The sequence below is a fragment of the Bufo gargarizans genome, chromosome 2 (assembly GCF_014858855.1).
Source record: "Bufo gargarizans isolate SCDJY-AF-19 chromosome 2, ASM1485885v1, whole genome shotgun sequence".
NCBI classification, from domain to species: domain Eukaryota; kingdom Metazoa; phylum Chordata; class Amphibia; order Anura; family Bufonidae; genus Bufo; species Bufo gargarizans.
In genome coordinates, this window is record NC_058081.1 from 39,963,444 (window position 1) to 39,981,200 (window position 17,757).

Sequence of the window (17,757 nt, forward strand, 5' to 3'; positions counted from 1 at the left end):
AAACCCACACAAACATCAAGAGAGCATACAAATGCCAAAATCCTCAGTCAGGTTCGAGCCAAGGACACCGGCACTGTGAAGCAAAAATTCTGACCACTGAGCCACCATGCTATTTATTAATATTTGTCCAATAATTATTTTTCTCTCATTGTCTGGATCAATTCTTTGAAGGTTGTTATCTTTGTTTCGACCAAGAAATTCTAATTTTAGGAAAGGCCAACACACCCAAAATTATTATATTAATAATAATAATAATAATAATAATTGTCTACTGCGTGGAATCAGATTTGTTACAAATTTCACATAAAATTTGTCTGCCAAATGAATCTGAAGTTTTGGTGATTCACTTTGGACAAATCAGCCTGATCAGCCAATCAGGGGGCAGGATTCAGGTAGGTCCTTTTGCTGGTAACACCAAAGAAGGCCATTCTGTGCTCAACTTGCAACCTGAGAGCATGTGTTTTGGCTGTGTCTGAGAAAAAAGCTATTATAGAAATAAGCCAGTAATATACTAGTAGCTGTACTTGGAAAACTATAGGGAAATATAAATCCTGCAACTCATTTTGTTTATGGAAAGCCAGTACCCCAATAATACACATTCTGCTGCAAACACTGAGCATTTGCCCCCTCTTCTTTCTAAAAACCTCAGTTTACCATTTGTAATTGGGCATTTTCAGTGCATTTCAGTGTATCAATATACCCGCAAACTGATACGTTTCAACTAGAGATAAACAAATATCTTAAAAGTTTGATTTGTTAAATTTCATCCAAAAAATCGCTTTGTGACGAATTACTTTGTCACAAATCGCTTTTTTTGTAAATAGCAGGTGCAATGACAGGGAGCTGCGATAGAGCCGCCCCCGTCATTGAACCCTTCAGATGCCGCGTTCATACATGATTGCGGCATCTGATTGTAAAATTAACAATACAAATTATTTTTTTTATAAAACTTACCGCCTCCTACTGATCGCGACGGGCCAGCCGCCGTCATCTTGCTTGAAGATCTCGAATCGAAATCCTGTGCGGCGCGAGATTACGTCATCACGCTGGCTGGTGTGGTGACGTATGACGTCATCACGCTGGCCAGCGTGATGATGTAATCTGGCGCCTCACAGGATTTTGGCCGAGATCTTCAAGCAAGGTGGAGGCTGGCGGCCTGTCGCGAGAAAATAGAGGAGATAAGTTTTAATTTTTTTGTTTTTATACTATTTCAGGTTAAATCGATTTGCTGACGCGAAGCACGAAGAAATTTGGCTTCTAGGAAAATCAAATTTATCCTGAAATTCGGATTGAATTCCACTTCGTGGGATTTAGTTTGTCTCATCTCTAGTTACAGCAAACTGATTTTACTGCAATAATCCGTGTTAGTGAACGCATTATATTACTGCAAGATACAGCGTAGTTACAGCAAAAACATTTTACTACCAAAAACTGCATTACTATACCCATGTTAGTGAACGCGTTTTACTGCAAAAACTGCATTACTCTACCCATTTTAGTGATATCATGATACCGTGTTAGTGAACGCGTTTAACTGCTAAAAATGCATAGTATACCCGTGCTAGTGAAAGCATTGTATTACTGCAAGATAGTGTGTAGTTGCATCAAAAGCATTCATTACCAAAGAAAAACATGGAATTTTCAGCACTCGTCCAAAAAATATAAAAATTCTTTATTTCATCTCAGGACATAAAAAAAAAATTAAAACATCATGCTTACGCATTTCTGGTGAGAACACTCATAGCATCATCATCAGTTACTGCTTCTCCCGCTAAGACTACTACTACACCTCTCCATAGACAGCCATCGATAACAGAATGTGTGGCCAGGAAGTTCACTCAGTGGATTCTGCTGCCTTTAGGGAACTCCTGGCGTGAGGTCAGCCTCGCTGAAAGATCTCTCTGCCAACTTCAACTGGGCAAGGTGGTCAGGGACAATGGCAGAAAAATCGTAGCAGGGCTGCATTGGTGAATAACACATGCTTCCTGATAAATTTAGTCGTGGAATGCTTTTTGAAAAGGTACAGTGGCTTGCAGAGGGTGCTGGCCATGTCCAGTGTACTGTCCTTGCATCAGCCATTCTTGTGTGACAAGAAACTCCCTCCCGGACTTGCAGTGACATACCTGTCTGCCATTCCGCCACTAAAATTCCACCGTGCATATGCCGGAGCTTCTGTACAAGCAGCGTAAAGCTGTGAATAATTTTGTCATGCACCAGACCGCCTCAGCAGGGAGCATGTGGGAGCAGTGGCAGCTCATCAGGGACACATGTCACATACTCGGGCCCTTCGAAGAGGCCACCAGATTTGTCAGTTGGAACAACTTCAGCATCAGCTATGTCATCCCTCTGATATTTATCTTAGAGCAGATGCTCACGCTGATGCAACAAGATACAGTGAAAGAAGAACAGCTGCTGCATCTTACTGACCAACTCTGTAGCTGTTGGGGACCACACAGATAAAGTCTCGAAGAGAAAGTGAAAGAGGAAGATGAGGAGCTACCACTGCATGAGACGCAGGAGGAGTTGGTGGTGCGGGAGGACAAGGCTAATAATGATGATGATGATGACAACACTGTTCTGTTTACGAATTATCGCAGTGAGGGTCAGAGCAGAAAAGAACTCAGTCCTCGGGCATGCTGGTGAGCAAGGCAAGCTGTATGCTTTCTCGCTTACATACTGACAGGTGCATTTTACCATCAACCAGTCTGATTATTACTGGATAGCCATGCATTTAAACCAGGCATGCTCAACCTGCGGCCCTCCATCTGTTGCAAAACTACAACTCCCAGCATGCCTGAACAGCCTACAGCTATCAGCCTACAGCAGGGCATTGTGGGAGTTGTAGTTTTACAACAGCTGGAGGGCCGCAGGTTGAGCATGCCTGGTTTAGACCCTCGCAATCAAAGCAAAATGGGGGAATGGTTTCCTGTTGCCAAAAGGAAGGCCAAATTGCTTTATTACAAAAGCACATTGTGGTGTTGGCCATGTGTCTGACCAGAAGGCTCCATCTGTCCCTGCAGAGTCACCCACCCCTTATCGTGCCCGCTACCACAAGCAAAAGAAGCTCCAGCAGTCCAGTATCATCAACATGATGGAGTAATTTTTTCATCTGCCATGTCAAGCTGACACAAATTAGCAAGATATATATATATATTTTTATTTTTTATTTCCAGAACAACCATGTTCAGTTATTTTCCATCACACATCATGTTCCCTGACCCTATGAACTTCTGGGCAGTAATGCTGGAAGAATGGCCAGAACGGGCCCTGTATGCTATACTGTCTTACTCAGCCTCCAGTGTTATCACAGAGAAGGTTTTCAGAGTGGCAGTGGTGTCCTCCTCCAGTGTACAGCACATCACTTTTATCAAAATGAATGAGACATGGATCTGTGTGGATTTTTACACAACTGAGGCCAATGAATAGATCTGCCAGTTCTGATGGTGGCTATTAATCACATTCCATACCATATGGCTGCTACTAATCAGCCACTTCCATTACCCCTACACAGCTTCCACTACTACTACTCCACTATCCCAACATCGCTTCACACATCTACTGGCTTGTCTGTTCCATGCTGTGCTGCTACTTCTGCCCCTACTATTACTGCCATTATTACCCCCATGCTGCTCCCAAATAAAAGGGAGAATTTGTCTTGGCTTACTCAACTAAATAACAAGCCACTGTTTCTTCTGACAGTTAACACCTATGTGTATAGATGATATAGGCAGGCATTCCTTCCCTGTTAACACATAATTTTTGGATGCTTGTTCAGAACAAGCTATTGTTTCTTCTGACGGTTAACGCCTGTGTGTATAGATACAGGAAGGCATTCTGTCCCCATAATGCATAATTTTTGGATGCTTGTGCAGAACAAGCCACTGTTTCTTGTGACATTAACATGTGTGTGTATCTGGGATCTGCCACCTTTAAGGCATAATTTTTGGATGCTTGGTCCTAACAAGCCAGTTTTTTACCCATAACACCGTCAGTATTTAAACACCATCTGCCCCCAATAAGGTTTCTAATATGAAAAAGCATTCACCTGCATATCGTATCAGAGGCATGGTATCACGGCCTATGGTGTACGCCGTGACACTGTTGCCACGCTCATTGTTGCCGGTGGCAACATGTCGCTGTTTTGGCATATTGTGGCAGTGTCACGGGTTTTGATGTGTGCGCTGTGACTTGCTGGCCACGCATGCTGTTGTCTGTGGCAACCTGTTGACTTTTCCCTGTGTGTGCAATTCCCCTTTAAGTGGTGTCTCCCTTAAAGTGGTGTGGGGTTAATACACTGGCTGGAGCAAAGTGGTGAGTTCGGTGTGGTCTCAGGTCTCCTTATATACTCTGGCTTGGAGACTCAGATCGGTTTTGGTTTGTCTGCCTTGCATGAGAGATGCTTGATCTGTACTTGGGTGAGATCTAAGGGCCATCCAAGTTTAACATCAAGGTTATTAGCGATGTCTCCTGCGATGTTTTCCCTTTCTATCCTCCATGTTCCCCTACCTTACCTGTGTGGTTGTTTGGTGTGGGTTTATGTTCAGGGTTTGGTGTCTCGTCTTGTTGTTGTTACATGTCCGGTAAGTTGGTGTTTTATGTCCAGCATGTATGCAAGTCGTACCCTGTTTGTTGTGCCTCCGGAATGGGGCTCCATGGTTTCCCGGAGGGGTGACCCAGAAGCCAAGTCTGTGTGCTGTTGCTGGAATGCTGGTTCCTGTGTGTCAGTACGCACTGCATCCACTTGGTGTTTGGAGCAGTACATTTGTATGGGTTCCAGTTTACCTTGGTGTGGTGTTTATCTGTCATTCCACTTGGCTTCCTTTCCCTGCTGCTAGGCCATTTGAGACTCCTGTTCATCCGTGTCTGGAAAGAACAGGTTGTCTCTCCCCTACTCCTATGTTAGGGATTATCAGGGCTACTCAGGGCCAAAGGTATCCTGGGTATGAGCTGTCCTACCATCCAGGTCCGCTCATACGGTGAGGAGTTAGGGTGAGGATTAGGGACTCTTTAGGAGGTGACCTGTTCCCTGGTCCTGGCACCCTGGCCTAGCTGCATCCCTATTATACCTTACATTGTGCGGTGGGGGTTTCCCCCACTCCCTGCCGTGACACACGGATGTGACCAGGACAAAGCCAACATAAACTGTGTAAAAAGTAGAAGGTTACAGCTTCTGATAAAATTATATCCTTTATTCGATGCAGTAAAATCCATTCAAGACAAGACAGTTGCAAAATCGACACGTTTCGGATCTCATGTTAACAATCCTTACTCTTGATATAAAATGCCATCTGTGACTCTCCCATATAAATACACTTCCTCCAATCAAATGCATAGAAACAATATCACATGGTGTGTGGGCAAATCCCGAAACATTAGCTCCAGGTTAGGCTACTTTCACACTAGCGTTTTGCGCAGACCCGTCATGGACAGATCTGTTCAGAAAATGCAACCGTCTGCATCTGTTCAGAACGGATCTGTTTGTATTATCTTTAACATAGCCAAGACAGATCAGTCTTGAACACCTTTTGGCTCAGTTTAATCAGATGGACACCAAAACGCTGCTTGCAGCGTTTTGGTGTCCGTCTCCAAAGCAGAATGGAGACGGTATGGAGGCAAACTGATGCATTCTGAGCGGATCCTTATCCATTCAGAATGCATTAGAATGCCGACTGATCTGTTGTGGACCGCTTGTGAGAGCCCTGAACGGATCTCACAAACGCAAAGCCAAAACGCGAGTGTGAAAGTAGCCTTACACTCCAGGCTACACACTGCACAATCTATCAGAAAAGCCAGACAATGGGCATTATAGATAGGAATAGACTAGTATTTCCTGGAGAACCAATTACCAGAACAAATACCCAAGAAGAAATGAAATCAGTTACTTTTGCCACCAGTTAGGCTACATGCACACGACCGTATGTGTTTTGCGGTCCTCAAATTGCGGATCGCAATAAAAAACGGATGACGTTCCGTATGGCATCATTTTTTTTTGGCGGATCCATTGTAATAATGCCTATCCTTGTCCGCAAACTACAAAAAAATAGGACATGCACTATTTTTTTTGCGGAGCAACGGAACGGACATACTGATGCGGACAGCACACGGTGCGCTGTCCGCGTTTTCTGCGGACCCATTGAAATGAATGGGTCCGCATCCTATCCGCAAAAAAAACTGAACAGACACGGAAACAAAATACGGTCGTGTGCTCGAGGCCTTAGGCCTCATGCACACGACCGTTGTTGTGTCCCGTATCCGTTGTTCCGTTTTCCGTGATTTTCTGCAGACCCATTGACTTTCAATGGGTCCGTGGAAAACTCGGCTAATGCACCGTTTGTCATCCGCGTCCGTGATCCGTGTTTCCAGTCCGTGAAAAAAATATGACCGGTCCTATTTTTTTCACGGACAACGGTTCGCGGACCCATTCAAGTGAATGGGTCCGTGAAAAAACACGGAGGCACACAAGATTGTCATCCGCGTCTGCGTCCGTTTTTTTCCTATCATTTGCATGGCAAACTTGACTTTTTTTTTACTTTCCTTCATGTCTGGAGATCCTCCAAAAATAGGGCCCCTACTTTGGGTCATAGGATTAGTCCCAGCCTTTTCTGTGACCACCCAAAGGCCAAACCAGTGTGGCTTTCATATCAGGGTAGCTATAAATGCGGCCACCAAAAATGCACATGCTGTGAAAATATGTCTGTTAGTCAAAAAATTACGTCCACAATGAATGGCAGAAGTCACAAAATAAAGCAATATATTAACCGCAACACTGAGTTTGCGGTTTATTTAATTACATGTGTTCAATGCCGTATGCAATCTATAGGATGTACCACCAAGCAGACTGAAACCAGAATACGGAGACATGTATCTGACATACCTCACTATCAAACACGCAATGTTTCTTCTGCCACTTTGCACTTTGCCATTGTACATAAGGGTAATACAAAAAGTTTTAGAGTTCAGGGTGTGGAGAGGGTCACGCTCCCAGTTAGGAAGGGGGGGAAGGTGACCATAGACGCAAACTACTAAGTAGAGAGGCATATTGGATGTTTGAACTTGGTAGCTGCTTCCCCGCAGGCATGAACAAGAAACATGACTTGATTTATCAATGAATTTGTTATGGTTTTTTGGGGGGTTTTTCTTGCACATGTCGGATTTGTCATTCCATGTTTTGTGATTTGCCCACACCTGATTATTATATGATGTTGTTTCTATGTATTTGTTCGGAGAAAGTGTATTTATAAGGGAGAGTCACAGATGGAATTTTACATCATGAGTAAGGATTGTTAACGTGAGATCCGAAACGCGTCAATTTTGCAACTGTCTTGTCTTGTATGGATTTTACCGCATCGAATAAAGGATATTGTTTTATCAGAAGCTGACCTTTCTACTTTTTACACAGTATAAACAGACCGCCGGGCACAGCGCATGCGCATAAAGCAGACGCGCGATGCGATCCTGGCCAGTGAGGGTGCCGGGCGCATGCGCTGAAGATGGCCGGGGACACTAGTACAGCGCTTCAGAGTAGCCGCCCAGCTCAGTGAATATTGATGAGCTGGGCGGCGCTTCAAACGGCAGTTGTGGCGAGGCTGGCTGGGCGCAAATTGATATGAAGCACCGCCCCTTGGGCAGATTGAACACCAGGAAAGCAGGTTATAAAACTTCTTTTTACTGTATTTATGAGGTGGACAGGGGGGATACTTAGATGATTCTAATACCCTTTATAAGACCTATACTGTCATATATACCCCTAAATATGCTTTTTGGGCCTGCCAGTGTCCCTTTAAAGAGCTTAAAAGTATGGGGCGAGGGGAGAGCAAACAGTTGTATAAAAAAGATTTAAAAAAGAGAAAGCAACAATATATACAAAATCTGAGAGTCTCATATACAAATTTTCAGGCCAATTTTAGCACTTTTAATTTGGGTAAAATCGATTTGGCCACAAAAATAAAAATTTTTAAAGGTTTAACTTACCGTATCGGACAAAACAAATTTCAAGAAATTTGCTCATCTGTAATTTGGGCCAGCCCAGTTTGCCATTTGGAATCCTGTGACTGAACGTGCCTTGCTCGTTAACTTTGGAGTTGACCAGAGGCATTTAGCTGGATGAGTCCCTGTGTGGGCAGTTTAGGACTGTATTTTCTGTGCGTCTGTTATTATTTCTCAAGAATATTCTTACTCTGGAGGGGGGGGAAAAGCCGCCTCCATTATTCTGTTTTTCCAAAACGCTTGCTGGTAGATCTGCTGGAGGAAATTATTATTTACATACAAAACAAGTATTTATCTATGGTTGGACAGCTCTATGCAAGCCGTCAAGGCTGTAGATTGAACATCATTGTCAACCACTTGGAACAGTAGTTTCCTAAACTGAGGAGGTCTGTGTTCAGTAGACGTCATGGTGATTGTTTCTGAGGTCATGAAAGGAAACCTGGCATCTTTGTATAAAACCACAACTCTGATTCCTTTGCACCAGACTTCTGTGTTTTTAACGATTCTCTCTGTATTCTTTAATAGATTGTTCAAACATATAATGAACACAAAAAACTACTGTATAAGACGCACTTTTTTGCCCCCAAAATTGGGGCCGAAAACTTTGTGTGAAGCTGGTTTGGCAGAATGCCGTAACAGGCAGCACCAACGCAGTCCGTGCTGCATAGCGGTAATGACAGTGGCCTGTGATGCACACCTGGAGTAGGCATCGGGGGAGCGTTAAAGGCAATACCGTAATACAGTTTACCGTAATACGAGACACGGTGACCTGGAGACGCCCTACTTCGTCAGCCTTTGACGAGAGGATGCCTCATGTTTTATCTGGTGGTGTTCAGCGTGCCTGAGGCAGCGTCCCTGTGTGGGGCTTTTTAGCCTGCCCACCCATATGTGTGTGTCATTCAGTAATAATCAACTGGACAGGGCAGGTGTGCTGCAGGAACGGGGAACACAATGTATATGCTGGTAGCTGAGTATTCTTGGGTAGTTTAGAGGCAATTACACATTGGCAGGGCGGTATCTTTTATTCTTCAGTTAAATTTCACATGCTGTTTTAAAATGTTCACATCAATTCTACACACAGATACGCCAGAGACAGAAGTAAAGTCTTTCCTCTTTGTCGAGCAATGAAGCAATGAGCTTCACAATAGGCGACCTGACCTGACTCTGTCTGCATTACATCATGTCCTTCTCTCTAATTACAGTGTGTTGTTTCCTGACTGTTAGCTCTTGGGCAGCAGGATCTTACACCTTCTTTTAGCGCTGTTACAGAGGCGAGTGAGGTGAGTCAACCCTGCCCTGTTGAACTTACCCAGTGGGCCTGTCACGGTGGGGAGTGGAGGAAACCCCCCACCATCCAATGACTGAAATTAAGGAAAGCCACTAGGCCTCGAAGCCAGTATAAGGGAGAAGGTCACCTCCTATCGCCACCCTCATCCTATCCCTGACCTCTAACTGTCTACTGACCCTATCGGTCCCTTCAATATGGAAGTCGGGAATAAGAGATGGCCGATTCATCCACGACATGGATAAATCTGAGTCTCCCACAGGCCTAGTAACAAGGAGGAGACAGCAAGCAACAACAGAACGCAGGTAAGTGTCCTGTGGTCAGATGACCACAGACAACAGAATGACAAGATCACTTACCAGAAAACACAGCTTGCTGTCTTGTAGTTCCCCCCCTGGGGAATCCCAGGGACCCCTTCCAGAAGTACAACAAACAGGACATGTCTAGCAACCATGCGGGCTAAACCACACCATAGACAAACCACACATGGAACAAACAACTAGACAAACATCAACCCATAAGTGCAGCACCACACATAACAACAAGGTAAGGACCTCGATGTCCCACAAGCTGGCCCTCAAGGTCAGGGCAGCTGGAAATGCCCAGAAAGGAGCATTGCATCCAGTCCCAATAAAGACTGAAGTGAATCTGACCTCAGGCTATCAACACCAAGACAATACGAGCCAAGAGGCCACACTGAGCTCCACCTAGCACAGACCTTAACCCCGTGCTCACCAGAAGGGAAGGGAAACAGCCTTAAAGGGAAAGCACACACACATGCATAACAACAACACGTTGCCACCGGCAACCAGCGGGCACAGCGAAAGTGTCACGGCAAAAAACCTCCAGGCCGTGACAGGGCCAGACCCACCTCCAACTGCCATCTTCTGGGCGGGCCAGCCGCCTGGTACGCTCTGTCCCTCTACACAGGCTGTCGTTTGCAGAAGAAGAAATAGAATGAACCTTTTTGATGGCGCTGTCAGCAGGAGTCAGAAACAGGTAGGTATTGTTAACACAATACTTTTTTATTTTCAGTCAACGCGTTTCAGGGGCGGAGAGCCCCCTTCATCAGGACAATATACAGCATAAAACGGCATTCACATGTGGCAGTTATTATGCTGTATATTATCCTGATGAAGGGGGCTCTCCGCCCCTGAAACGCGTTGACTGAAAATAAAAAAGTATTGTGTTAACAATACCTACCTGTTTCTGACTCCTGCTGACAGCGCCATCAAAAAGGTTCATTCTATTTCTTCTTCTGCAAACGATACCTCTCTCCGACGATTGCTTCGAAGGCAAGGGGCTGGAACCTAGGCAGCAGCACAGGCACCCCGCATGCTGATCGGGCAAATCAGCATAAGCTACATATAGGTGTTGTGACTCATCACAACATCATCCGGTAAGAGTTTCCACTTACTTTTTTATCAATCATTCTACAACACCACACATGAGGCGCTGCCTCCTATCTCTCTTTTATCTCCTCTACACAGGCTGTGGCCTGCTTGCCAGCAAGGTCTTTGCACCTCTCTCCAAACGGCGTGTGCGCTCTCTCTCCGGTTGTTAAAGTGCCAGCTGGCAAACCTGGGTTACTTAAGGCACCTTCCCCAGTGAGAGGGTGCATGAAGAATATGTTTCTTAGTGTTCTGACTTACTGCAAAGGTGTTCCTTCTGTTGTCTGCCAATGTACTAACCTTGGCCTGTTTATAGAACTCTGACCACTATTGGGTAGTAGGGTCCCATGTACTTGGTGCTGGGCTTTACTTTGGATCACTGTACATGTATGGCATGGGATTAAAGCTTCTGCTCTTGCAATCTAGGTCAGGATATTTGGGGACCCCATGGAGAAGACCCATGTTTATACTTTATTTTGGCATTTATTTTCCCCAAAAGAAACAAAAAAAATATAAATATATATTCTCTAATAAAGGGCCCTGCGCTACATGCGCTAAATCACCCAGAAAAGTGTCTAGTCATTAAGGGGTTAAGAGCTACCATCCTGGAAATTGTTTCCCCCCTCTCCCTAGAGTCACAGCCTGGGCCCTGCAGCCTCAGCCCCTGGTTAGGTTGCAGAGTAGACGCTTACCCTGCTCTGCGCTGTTGGCGGAGGATTGAATGGGAGTTTGGTCGCTTGCACTCTGTTGGGACTTCTGATTTCAATTGTTTACTGCAAACACTTCAGTGTGGTAACAGAAGGAATTACTTTCACTTGGGATATTTTTGAAATATGTGCACGCACAGACTCTTTAATCTCAGTCAATCAGCGGAGCACCTCTTTCAGCTTTTTTGGGGTTTGTTGGCAGACCCAGGACTGGAAAACGGCAAGTTGTTGCCTTCTACCACGCTTCCTGGTCCTGATTCATATCCACGCATAGACATAGGGATACAATAACAATTGTATTATTCCTCACTGCTTTAGTCATAAAAATTAAATAAAAAAGTGTGTTGGGCTTAGTAGAAAGTATGAAGCCACAGCAGAAAACGGCCCTGAATTATAAGGGAAATTTCAGTTTCTGGTGCATGGACAGCACAAGGTGTGTCAAGATATGTCTGTTCCTGAATTTGCTACATCTTATTCCAGTGGCCTTTTTACTAAGACTAGTGTATGAAAATGGAAATATGCCCCAATGTGTCAAATAATAACATTCTGTCTGCTTGCAGACACCACTAGGAGGAGCTGTCTGTATAATGTTTATTCAAGAATTCCTTAAAGGGAATAGGGGATGTGTCTGATCAGTGGGTGTCTGACTGCAGGGGCCCTGGCCAATCACGAGAATGGGAGCCCATTCTGCCCAGTGCAAACAGAGAAACACTCACGCATGCATGCTGCCACTCCATTCAGCTCTATAGGACTGCTGGAGAGAGACAAAGACTTGTTTTCAGCTACCTCCAGAAGTCCCAAAGGGGTGAATAAAGTGTCAGACATGCACAATCGACCCTCATCCCCTAATATGTGGATAAGGGAGCTGTTGTCTTCATGGAACAACCCCTTTAATACAACAGTATGTAGTGATCTCATCAGCTCCCTCTAGTGGTGAGTGAAAGCATCCAAAATGTTATCATTTAACTTATTCAAGAAGGCACCACAGCGCAGCACACAGAGGCCCAATAAAACATAAGGTCTCAGAGCCAGTGCACATGGTAATGCCAAATGCATTAAAGGGGCATTCAGGTTACAAGTTATCCCAAATCCACTGCCATTCCATTTAACGCTATGGGACTGCGAGAGATATCTGAGAGCCATGGTCGTTTTTTTCTCTAACACACATGGAGAGTGGCTGCTCCATTTATATGGGGAGACATAGCACCCCAGTTCTCGAGATCAGTGCAGGTCCTAGTGGTCGGTTGTCAAACAATCTAATAGGGATAATGTAATGCTCCCAATTCCTAAATTTATATTCAAGTGCATTAGTGCTGTAGGAAAAAAATGAAAGGCAGGAGGGATTGAATATTTGCATCCTAGGGTACATATAAAAATGTAATTACATTTTCTATTTTTTTACCCCTTGTTTATGTGTTGAGCTTCTTCAGTTTTCCTTGAATAGAATTGTCCGTAAAGAGCCCCACCCCTACAAAGCAAAGCGGCTATAGCTCTTACGACAGCCTTTATTAGTAAGTAGTGCAGATCAGTCTTTTATTCATATTTATCTAGCCCCAGAGAAACCTTTTAACTTAATTTTTTATGTATTTTCTGCGTTTTTATTTTTTTCTGCCTTACATTAATAGCACAATAGAACGGCCATTACCAGAAATAATCATTACATGTAATTTTCTATGTAAGACGCCAAAAGGCGTACTCCTGTTCATCTCCAGTAGTGCCGAGAAATTAAAACCTGCTTGGAATGGAACGTTTTTCAGCCTCAAGTCATTTCTGAAATGCTGTAATACTGAATCTAGACTAGAAACTGCTAAAACATTGTGTTTAGGCAGAAGCCACAAATAAAAGTTGTATTGGTGGTCGACAAAGACATTGGATAATGCACTAATTGACAAAAAATCTTGCATCAAGAAGAAGTTGTTGGAATGGAATAAAGCTTTCTATGTCTGAATGTAATGATGATATATGGAAGTGATTAAAATATTAGAGCGAAAGGAAAGAAAGTTTATTGGGGAAAACTGTACAATTAATTGGAGGTTTTAGAACCCTGTTGTGCGTCCCTAGCTTTGATACAAGATGAGATTCGGTTGGTCATGGAGGCATACAGATTCCTGATGTTATCATTTGACACGTTTGCCTACAGATGATGCAGTTGGGCCTTTCGATCCTGTAAACTGCTAGTTTGCCGAAGCTGTTGTAGTGCCATTGAGCAAGGGTACTTTGCAGTACGGACATCTGTAGACATTAATGCTATGCAAAGCCATCAACTCCCTACTTTTTTGTACTTTGAAAGGTTAACTTGCACTGTGATTTATGCTGTTGGTTGCTCTTATACTTTTTTATACTGTTGAATTGCATTTTATATAATATATCTGTAATGCCTGTAGCTAGGGACAGACACGGACAGTGAACCCTAAACTAGAACCCAGCCTGCTTTTCCAACCTACTTGCAGTGCAAGCCCTAGGAAGCAAGACTGCAACTGGTCGACAGTCCCTATGTTACTAAGGTGCAGAGACAGACAAACACCCAGAGACAAACAACACAAAGACAGAGTCAAATGTATATGGGTCAAAAGCAGGAGGACAACGCAGGACAAAAACGAGAGACAGAGAGTGGTCAAAAGACGAGCCAAGGCCAGAACCAGATGGGATGCACAGTACAAATCACAAGAAACAGAGAGTGGTCAAAGGACGAGCCAAGGTAAAAAAAACAAGCAATCCAAGTCAGCACAGGAACAAGAACCAGGAATCTAGCTAGTGAGCCTAAACAATACTATTGCTGCTACTGGTATATGGCCAGGAAGGGGTTTAAGTAGAGCTCTGACTCCCTGAATCAACACCTAATAGGCCCTCCATTAGTAAGAAACATTAGCACACAGGAATAGAGCAGCCCACTGCTAATCTCGTCCAGTACATGCCCGCTGCTGTGAGAAACAAGGCATTGCATCCTGTTGCCAAGGATGCTGTTGCGTCACCAGGGGGCGTAGCTCATCAATGCATCTTTCCCGGTGAGGCCGTGCCAAGGCTGAACATCGCGCCACTGGAGCTCGGACAGGTAAGTTTATGACAATATCATGTTCATTTGCACTGATATTGCGCTGTGTTTGCACTGAATTGGGGAAAGAGTTAATGGATAGCCAGTTCATACTACGAAACTTTGGGAATTTCCAGCCTGTGCACTGAGAATCTAGTCATTTTCTACTACTGTCATAAGGGACTATGACAAGCTGACTTTTGGAGGGAAAACTCCAGACACAGGGAACTTTTGAACTTCTGGTTTAGCTTCGTTAGACGGTTGTTTACATCTGGAAACTGCTTAGTCCTTCTCATTGACTTGTATTGAGGCACAGTACAAATCTATGGCAGCTTTTCACTGCAACATTGTTTCTGTTAGGCTGTGCATCTCCAGCTTCACCCCTCTTACTAGAAGGTTCAGATAGGGACCAATATTTAATAGGAGTGTCATGGAACCATGAACCAGACGTACAACAAGAGATGAGTGGAAATAAGAAGGCTTTATTGAAAATAAAGCTGTAAGGCAAAAGTCCAAACGGATGGCTAAACCGAAGCAGGGTCTTGCGAAACCAGAGATCAGGAACCAGAAGGGTAGTCAGATGAAGCCTGGATCAGGAACCAGCAGGGTAGTCAGACGAAGCCAGGATCAGGAACCAGCAGGGTAGTCAGACGAAGCCAGGATCAGGAATCAGCAGGGTAGTCAGACGAAGCCAGGATCAGGAACCAGAAGCAGCAGCAGTCTTAGAAGCATGTGAGCACAGGAGGACCAAGCAAGGAACTGAAGCCACAGACCTCCTATATATATGAGCTAGGCATCCAGCTCCTCCCAGTGGGAAGGAGGAGCCGCAGGGTGGGAGGCTACAAGAAACCCAGAAACCAAGATGGCCGCCAGCACATGTCAAACGAAGGAGAACAGCAAGGAGGTAAGACCATGACAAGGAGAGACTATGCCAGACTGCACAAGTGACCAGAAGAAGATGATAGATGGAGATACTCTGCCATAGATCTTGGGTCACTAGCCCTTTGCCCACAAAGCCAGTTGGGTCTCCCGTCATTGTGCAGAGACCTTTAAAGGGGAATGCTCTATAGTTATCTTGCTTGGTTATCTTAGTGTGCCTTTAAGAAATTTGAGGAAAATCACTCCACCTGAGCAAAAACAAACACAATGCAACATTACTCTGCAAACACAAATAATAAAGTAAATACAATAGTGTCGTACTCACTATAGAAAATGTACTAGTACTAATGCTACATTATAAATGTGAGATTCTTCACAAGTACGTGCACCTGCTCATCATTAGCTATTGTGAAATTGTATGGGCACCTTAAAGGGGTATTCTCGTTTAGGATATTAATGGCATATCAATACGATATTTAATAACTGTCAGGTGCAGTTTCCACTGCTGTCTCCAGAATGAGGTCTCAAAGTGAACAGAGAACAAGACACGCATTCACGCCCCCCCTCAATTCACCACTATGGGACAGCCGAATACAAGCTCAGATACTTTTGGATTTCCTATGTTGGTGAATAAAGGGATGGTCGTGCTTGCTGGCTTGTTCTCCACTAACTACTCTGAGACTTCAAAAAACAGCCGAGCACGGCTATTGGCTATTTGCGGAAGTCCCGTCTCAGTGAACAGAGAGTACACCATGCATGCACAGTGGGCTATCTGTTTACTTTAAGGCCCTGATCTGAAGATAGGCTTGAAGATAGGTTCTAGAGGTGGGAACCACACCTTTCTGACTTTTACAGATTGTCCTAGCTATATGCCAATGTCCAAGGGGGAAATGACCACTGATAGTCCAGCTATGTATCCTGCCATTTTTACCACCCCAGTCACACACTCCTTCTATTTCTAATGGATAACCTACTGTTACCTGAATGGGATAATTCTGCTATACTGTGAATTTTCTTTGTAATTGGAGCATTTATTTTGATTTACTGGAAAGCTCAAACCATTCCCCTACACCAGAGTCGCTGTCTCACTGGGGAACTGGTGGGGAGTATTGTTTAATTACTTTCTTAATATGGGAATGAGTGAAATCTTAAGCCTCTTGCCTGCTTGGCATTAAAATTAAGCTCACAAATTTCAGTAAACATAGCTAAATATTACTAATTAAATGAGATAAATATTGGCTAATCCAGAAAGTGTTGTTGGTGTGTCAGCGAACTAGCAGGAGAGGCGACATCACCAGGGATCCTGTTATTTACTTAATGCTAATGTGTTCTGCAAGTAGAAATAATAGCGGAAATCTAGATTAGCCTGTAATCTGCCCATTTCTTCTAGAGCCGTTGATACCAATTTTTCCTAAAGAGACCGGAGCCTGGAGGATGTGCTAATGTGAGGAACCGAGTCATTTTTGTTTACCTCTATTTTATTTTACACTGCCTGTCCCCCAAAAATGTTGTTGCCACCAAAAAAAGCCTTTAGCTTTGATTACGGCACGCATTCGCTGTGGCATTGTTTCGATAAGCTTCTGCAATGTCACAAGATTTATTTCCATCCAGTGTTGCATTCGTTTTTCACCAAGATCTTGCATTGATGATGGTAGAGTCTGACCGCTGCGCAAAGCCTTCTCCAGCACATCCCAAAGATTTTCAATGAGGTCTGGACTCTGTGGTGGCCAATCCATGTGTGAAAAGGATGTCTCATTCTCCCTGAACCACTATTTCACAATTTGAGCCAGATAAATCCTGGCATTGTCATCTTGGAATATGCCCGTACCATCAGGGAAGAAAAATTCCATTGATGGAATAACCTGGTCATTCAGTATGTTCAGGTACTCAGCTGACCTCATTCTTGGAGCACATACTGTTGCTGAACCTAGACCTGACCAACTGCAGCAACCCCAGATCATAGCATTGCCCCCACAGGCTGGTACAGTAGGCACTAGGCATGATGGGTGCATCACTTCATTTGCCTCTCTTCTTACCCTGATGTGCCCATCACTCTGGAACAGGGTAAATCTGGACTCATCAGACCACATGACCTTCTTCCATTGCTCCAGAGTCCAATATTTATGTTCCCTAGCAAATTGAAGCCTTTTTTTCTGGTTTGCCTCACTGATTAGTGGTTTTCTTACGGCTACACGGCTGTTCAGTCCCAATCCCTTGAGTTCACTTCGCATTCTGCATGTGGAAATGCTCTTACTTTCACTATTAAACATAGCCCTGAGTTTTACTGCTGTTTTTCTTCGATTTTATTTCACCAAACATTTAAGTGATCGCCGATCACAATCATTCAGGATTTTTTTCCCGCCACATTTCTTCCTCGAATACGATGGGTCCCTACTATCCTTCCAGTTTTAAATAATGCCTTGGACAGTTCTTAACCCAATTTTAGTAGTTTCTGCAATCTCCTTAGATGCTTTCTCT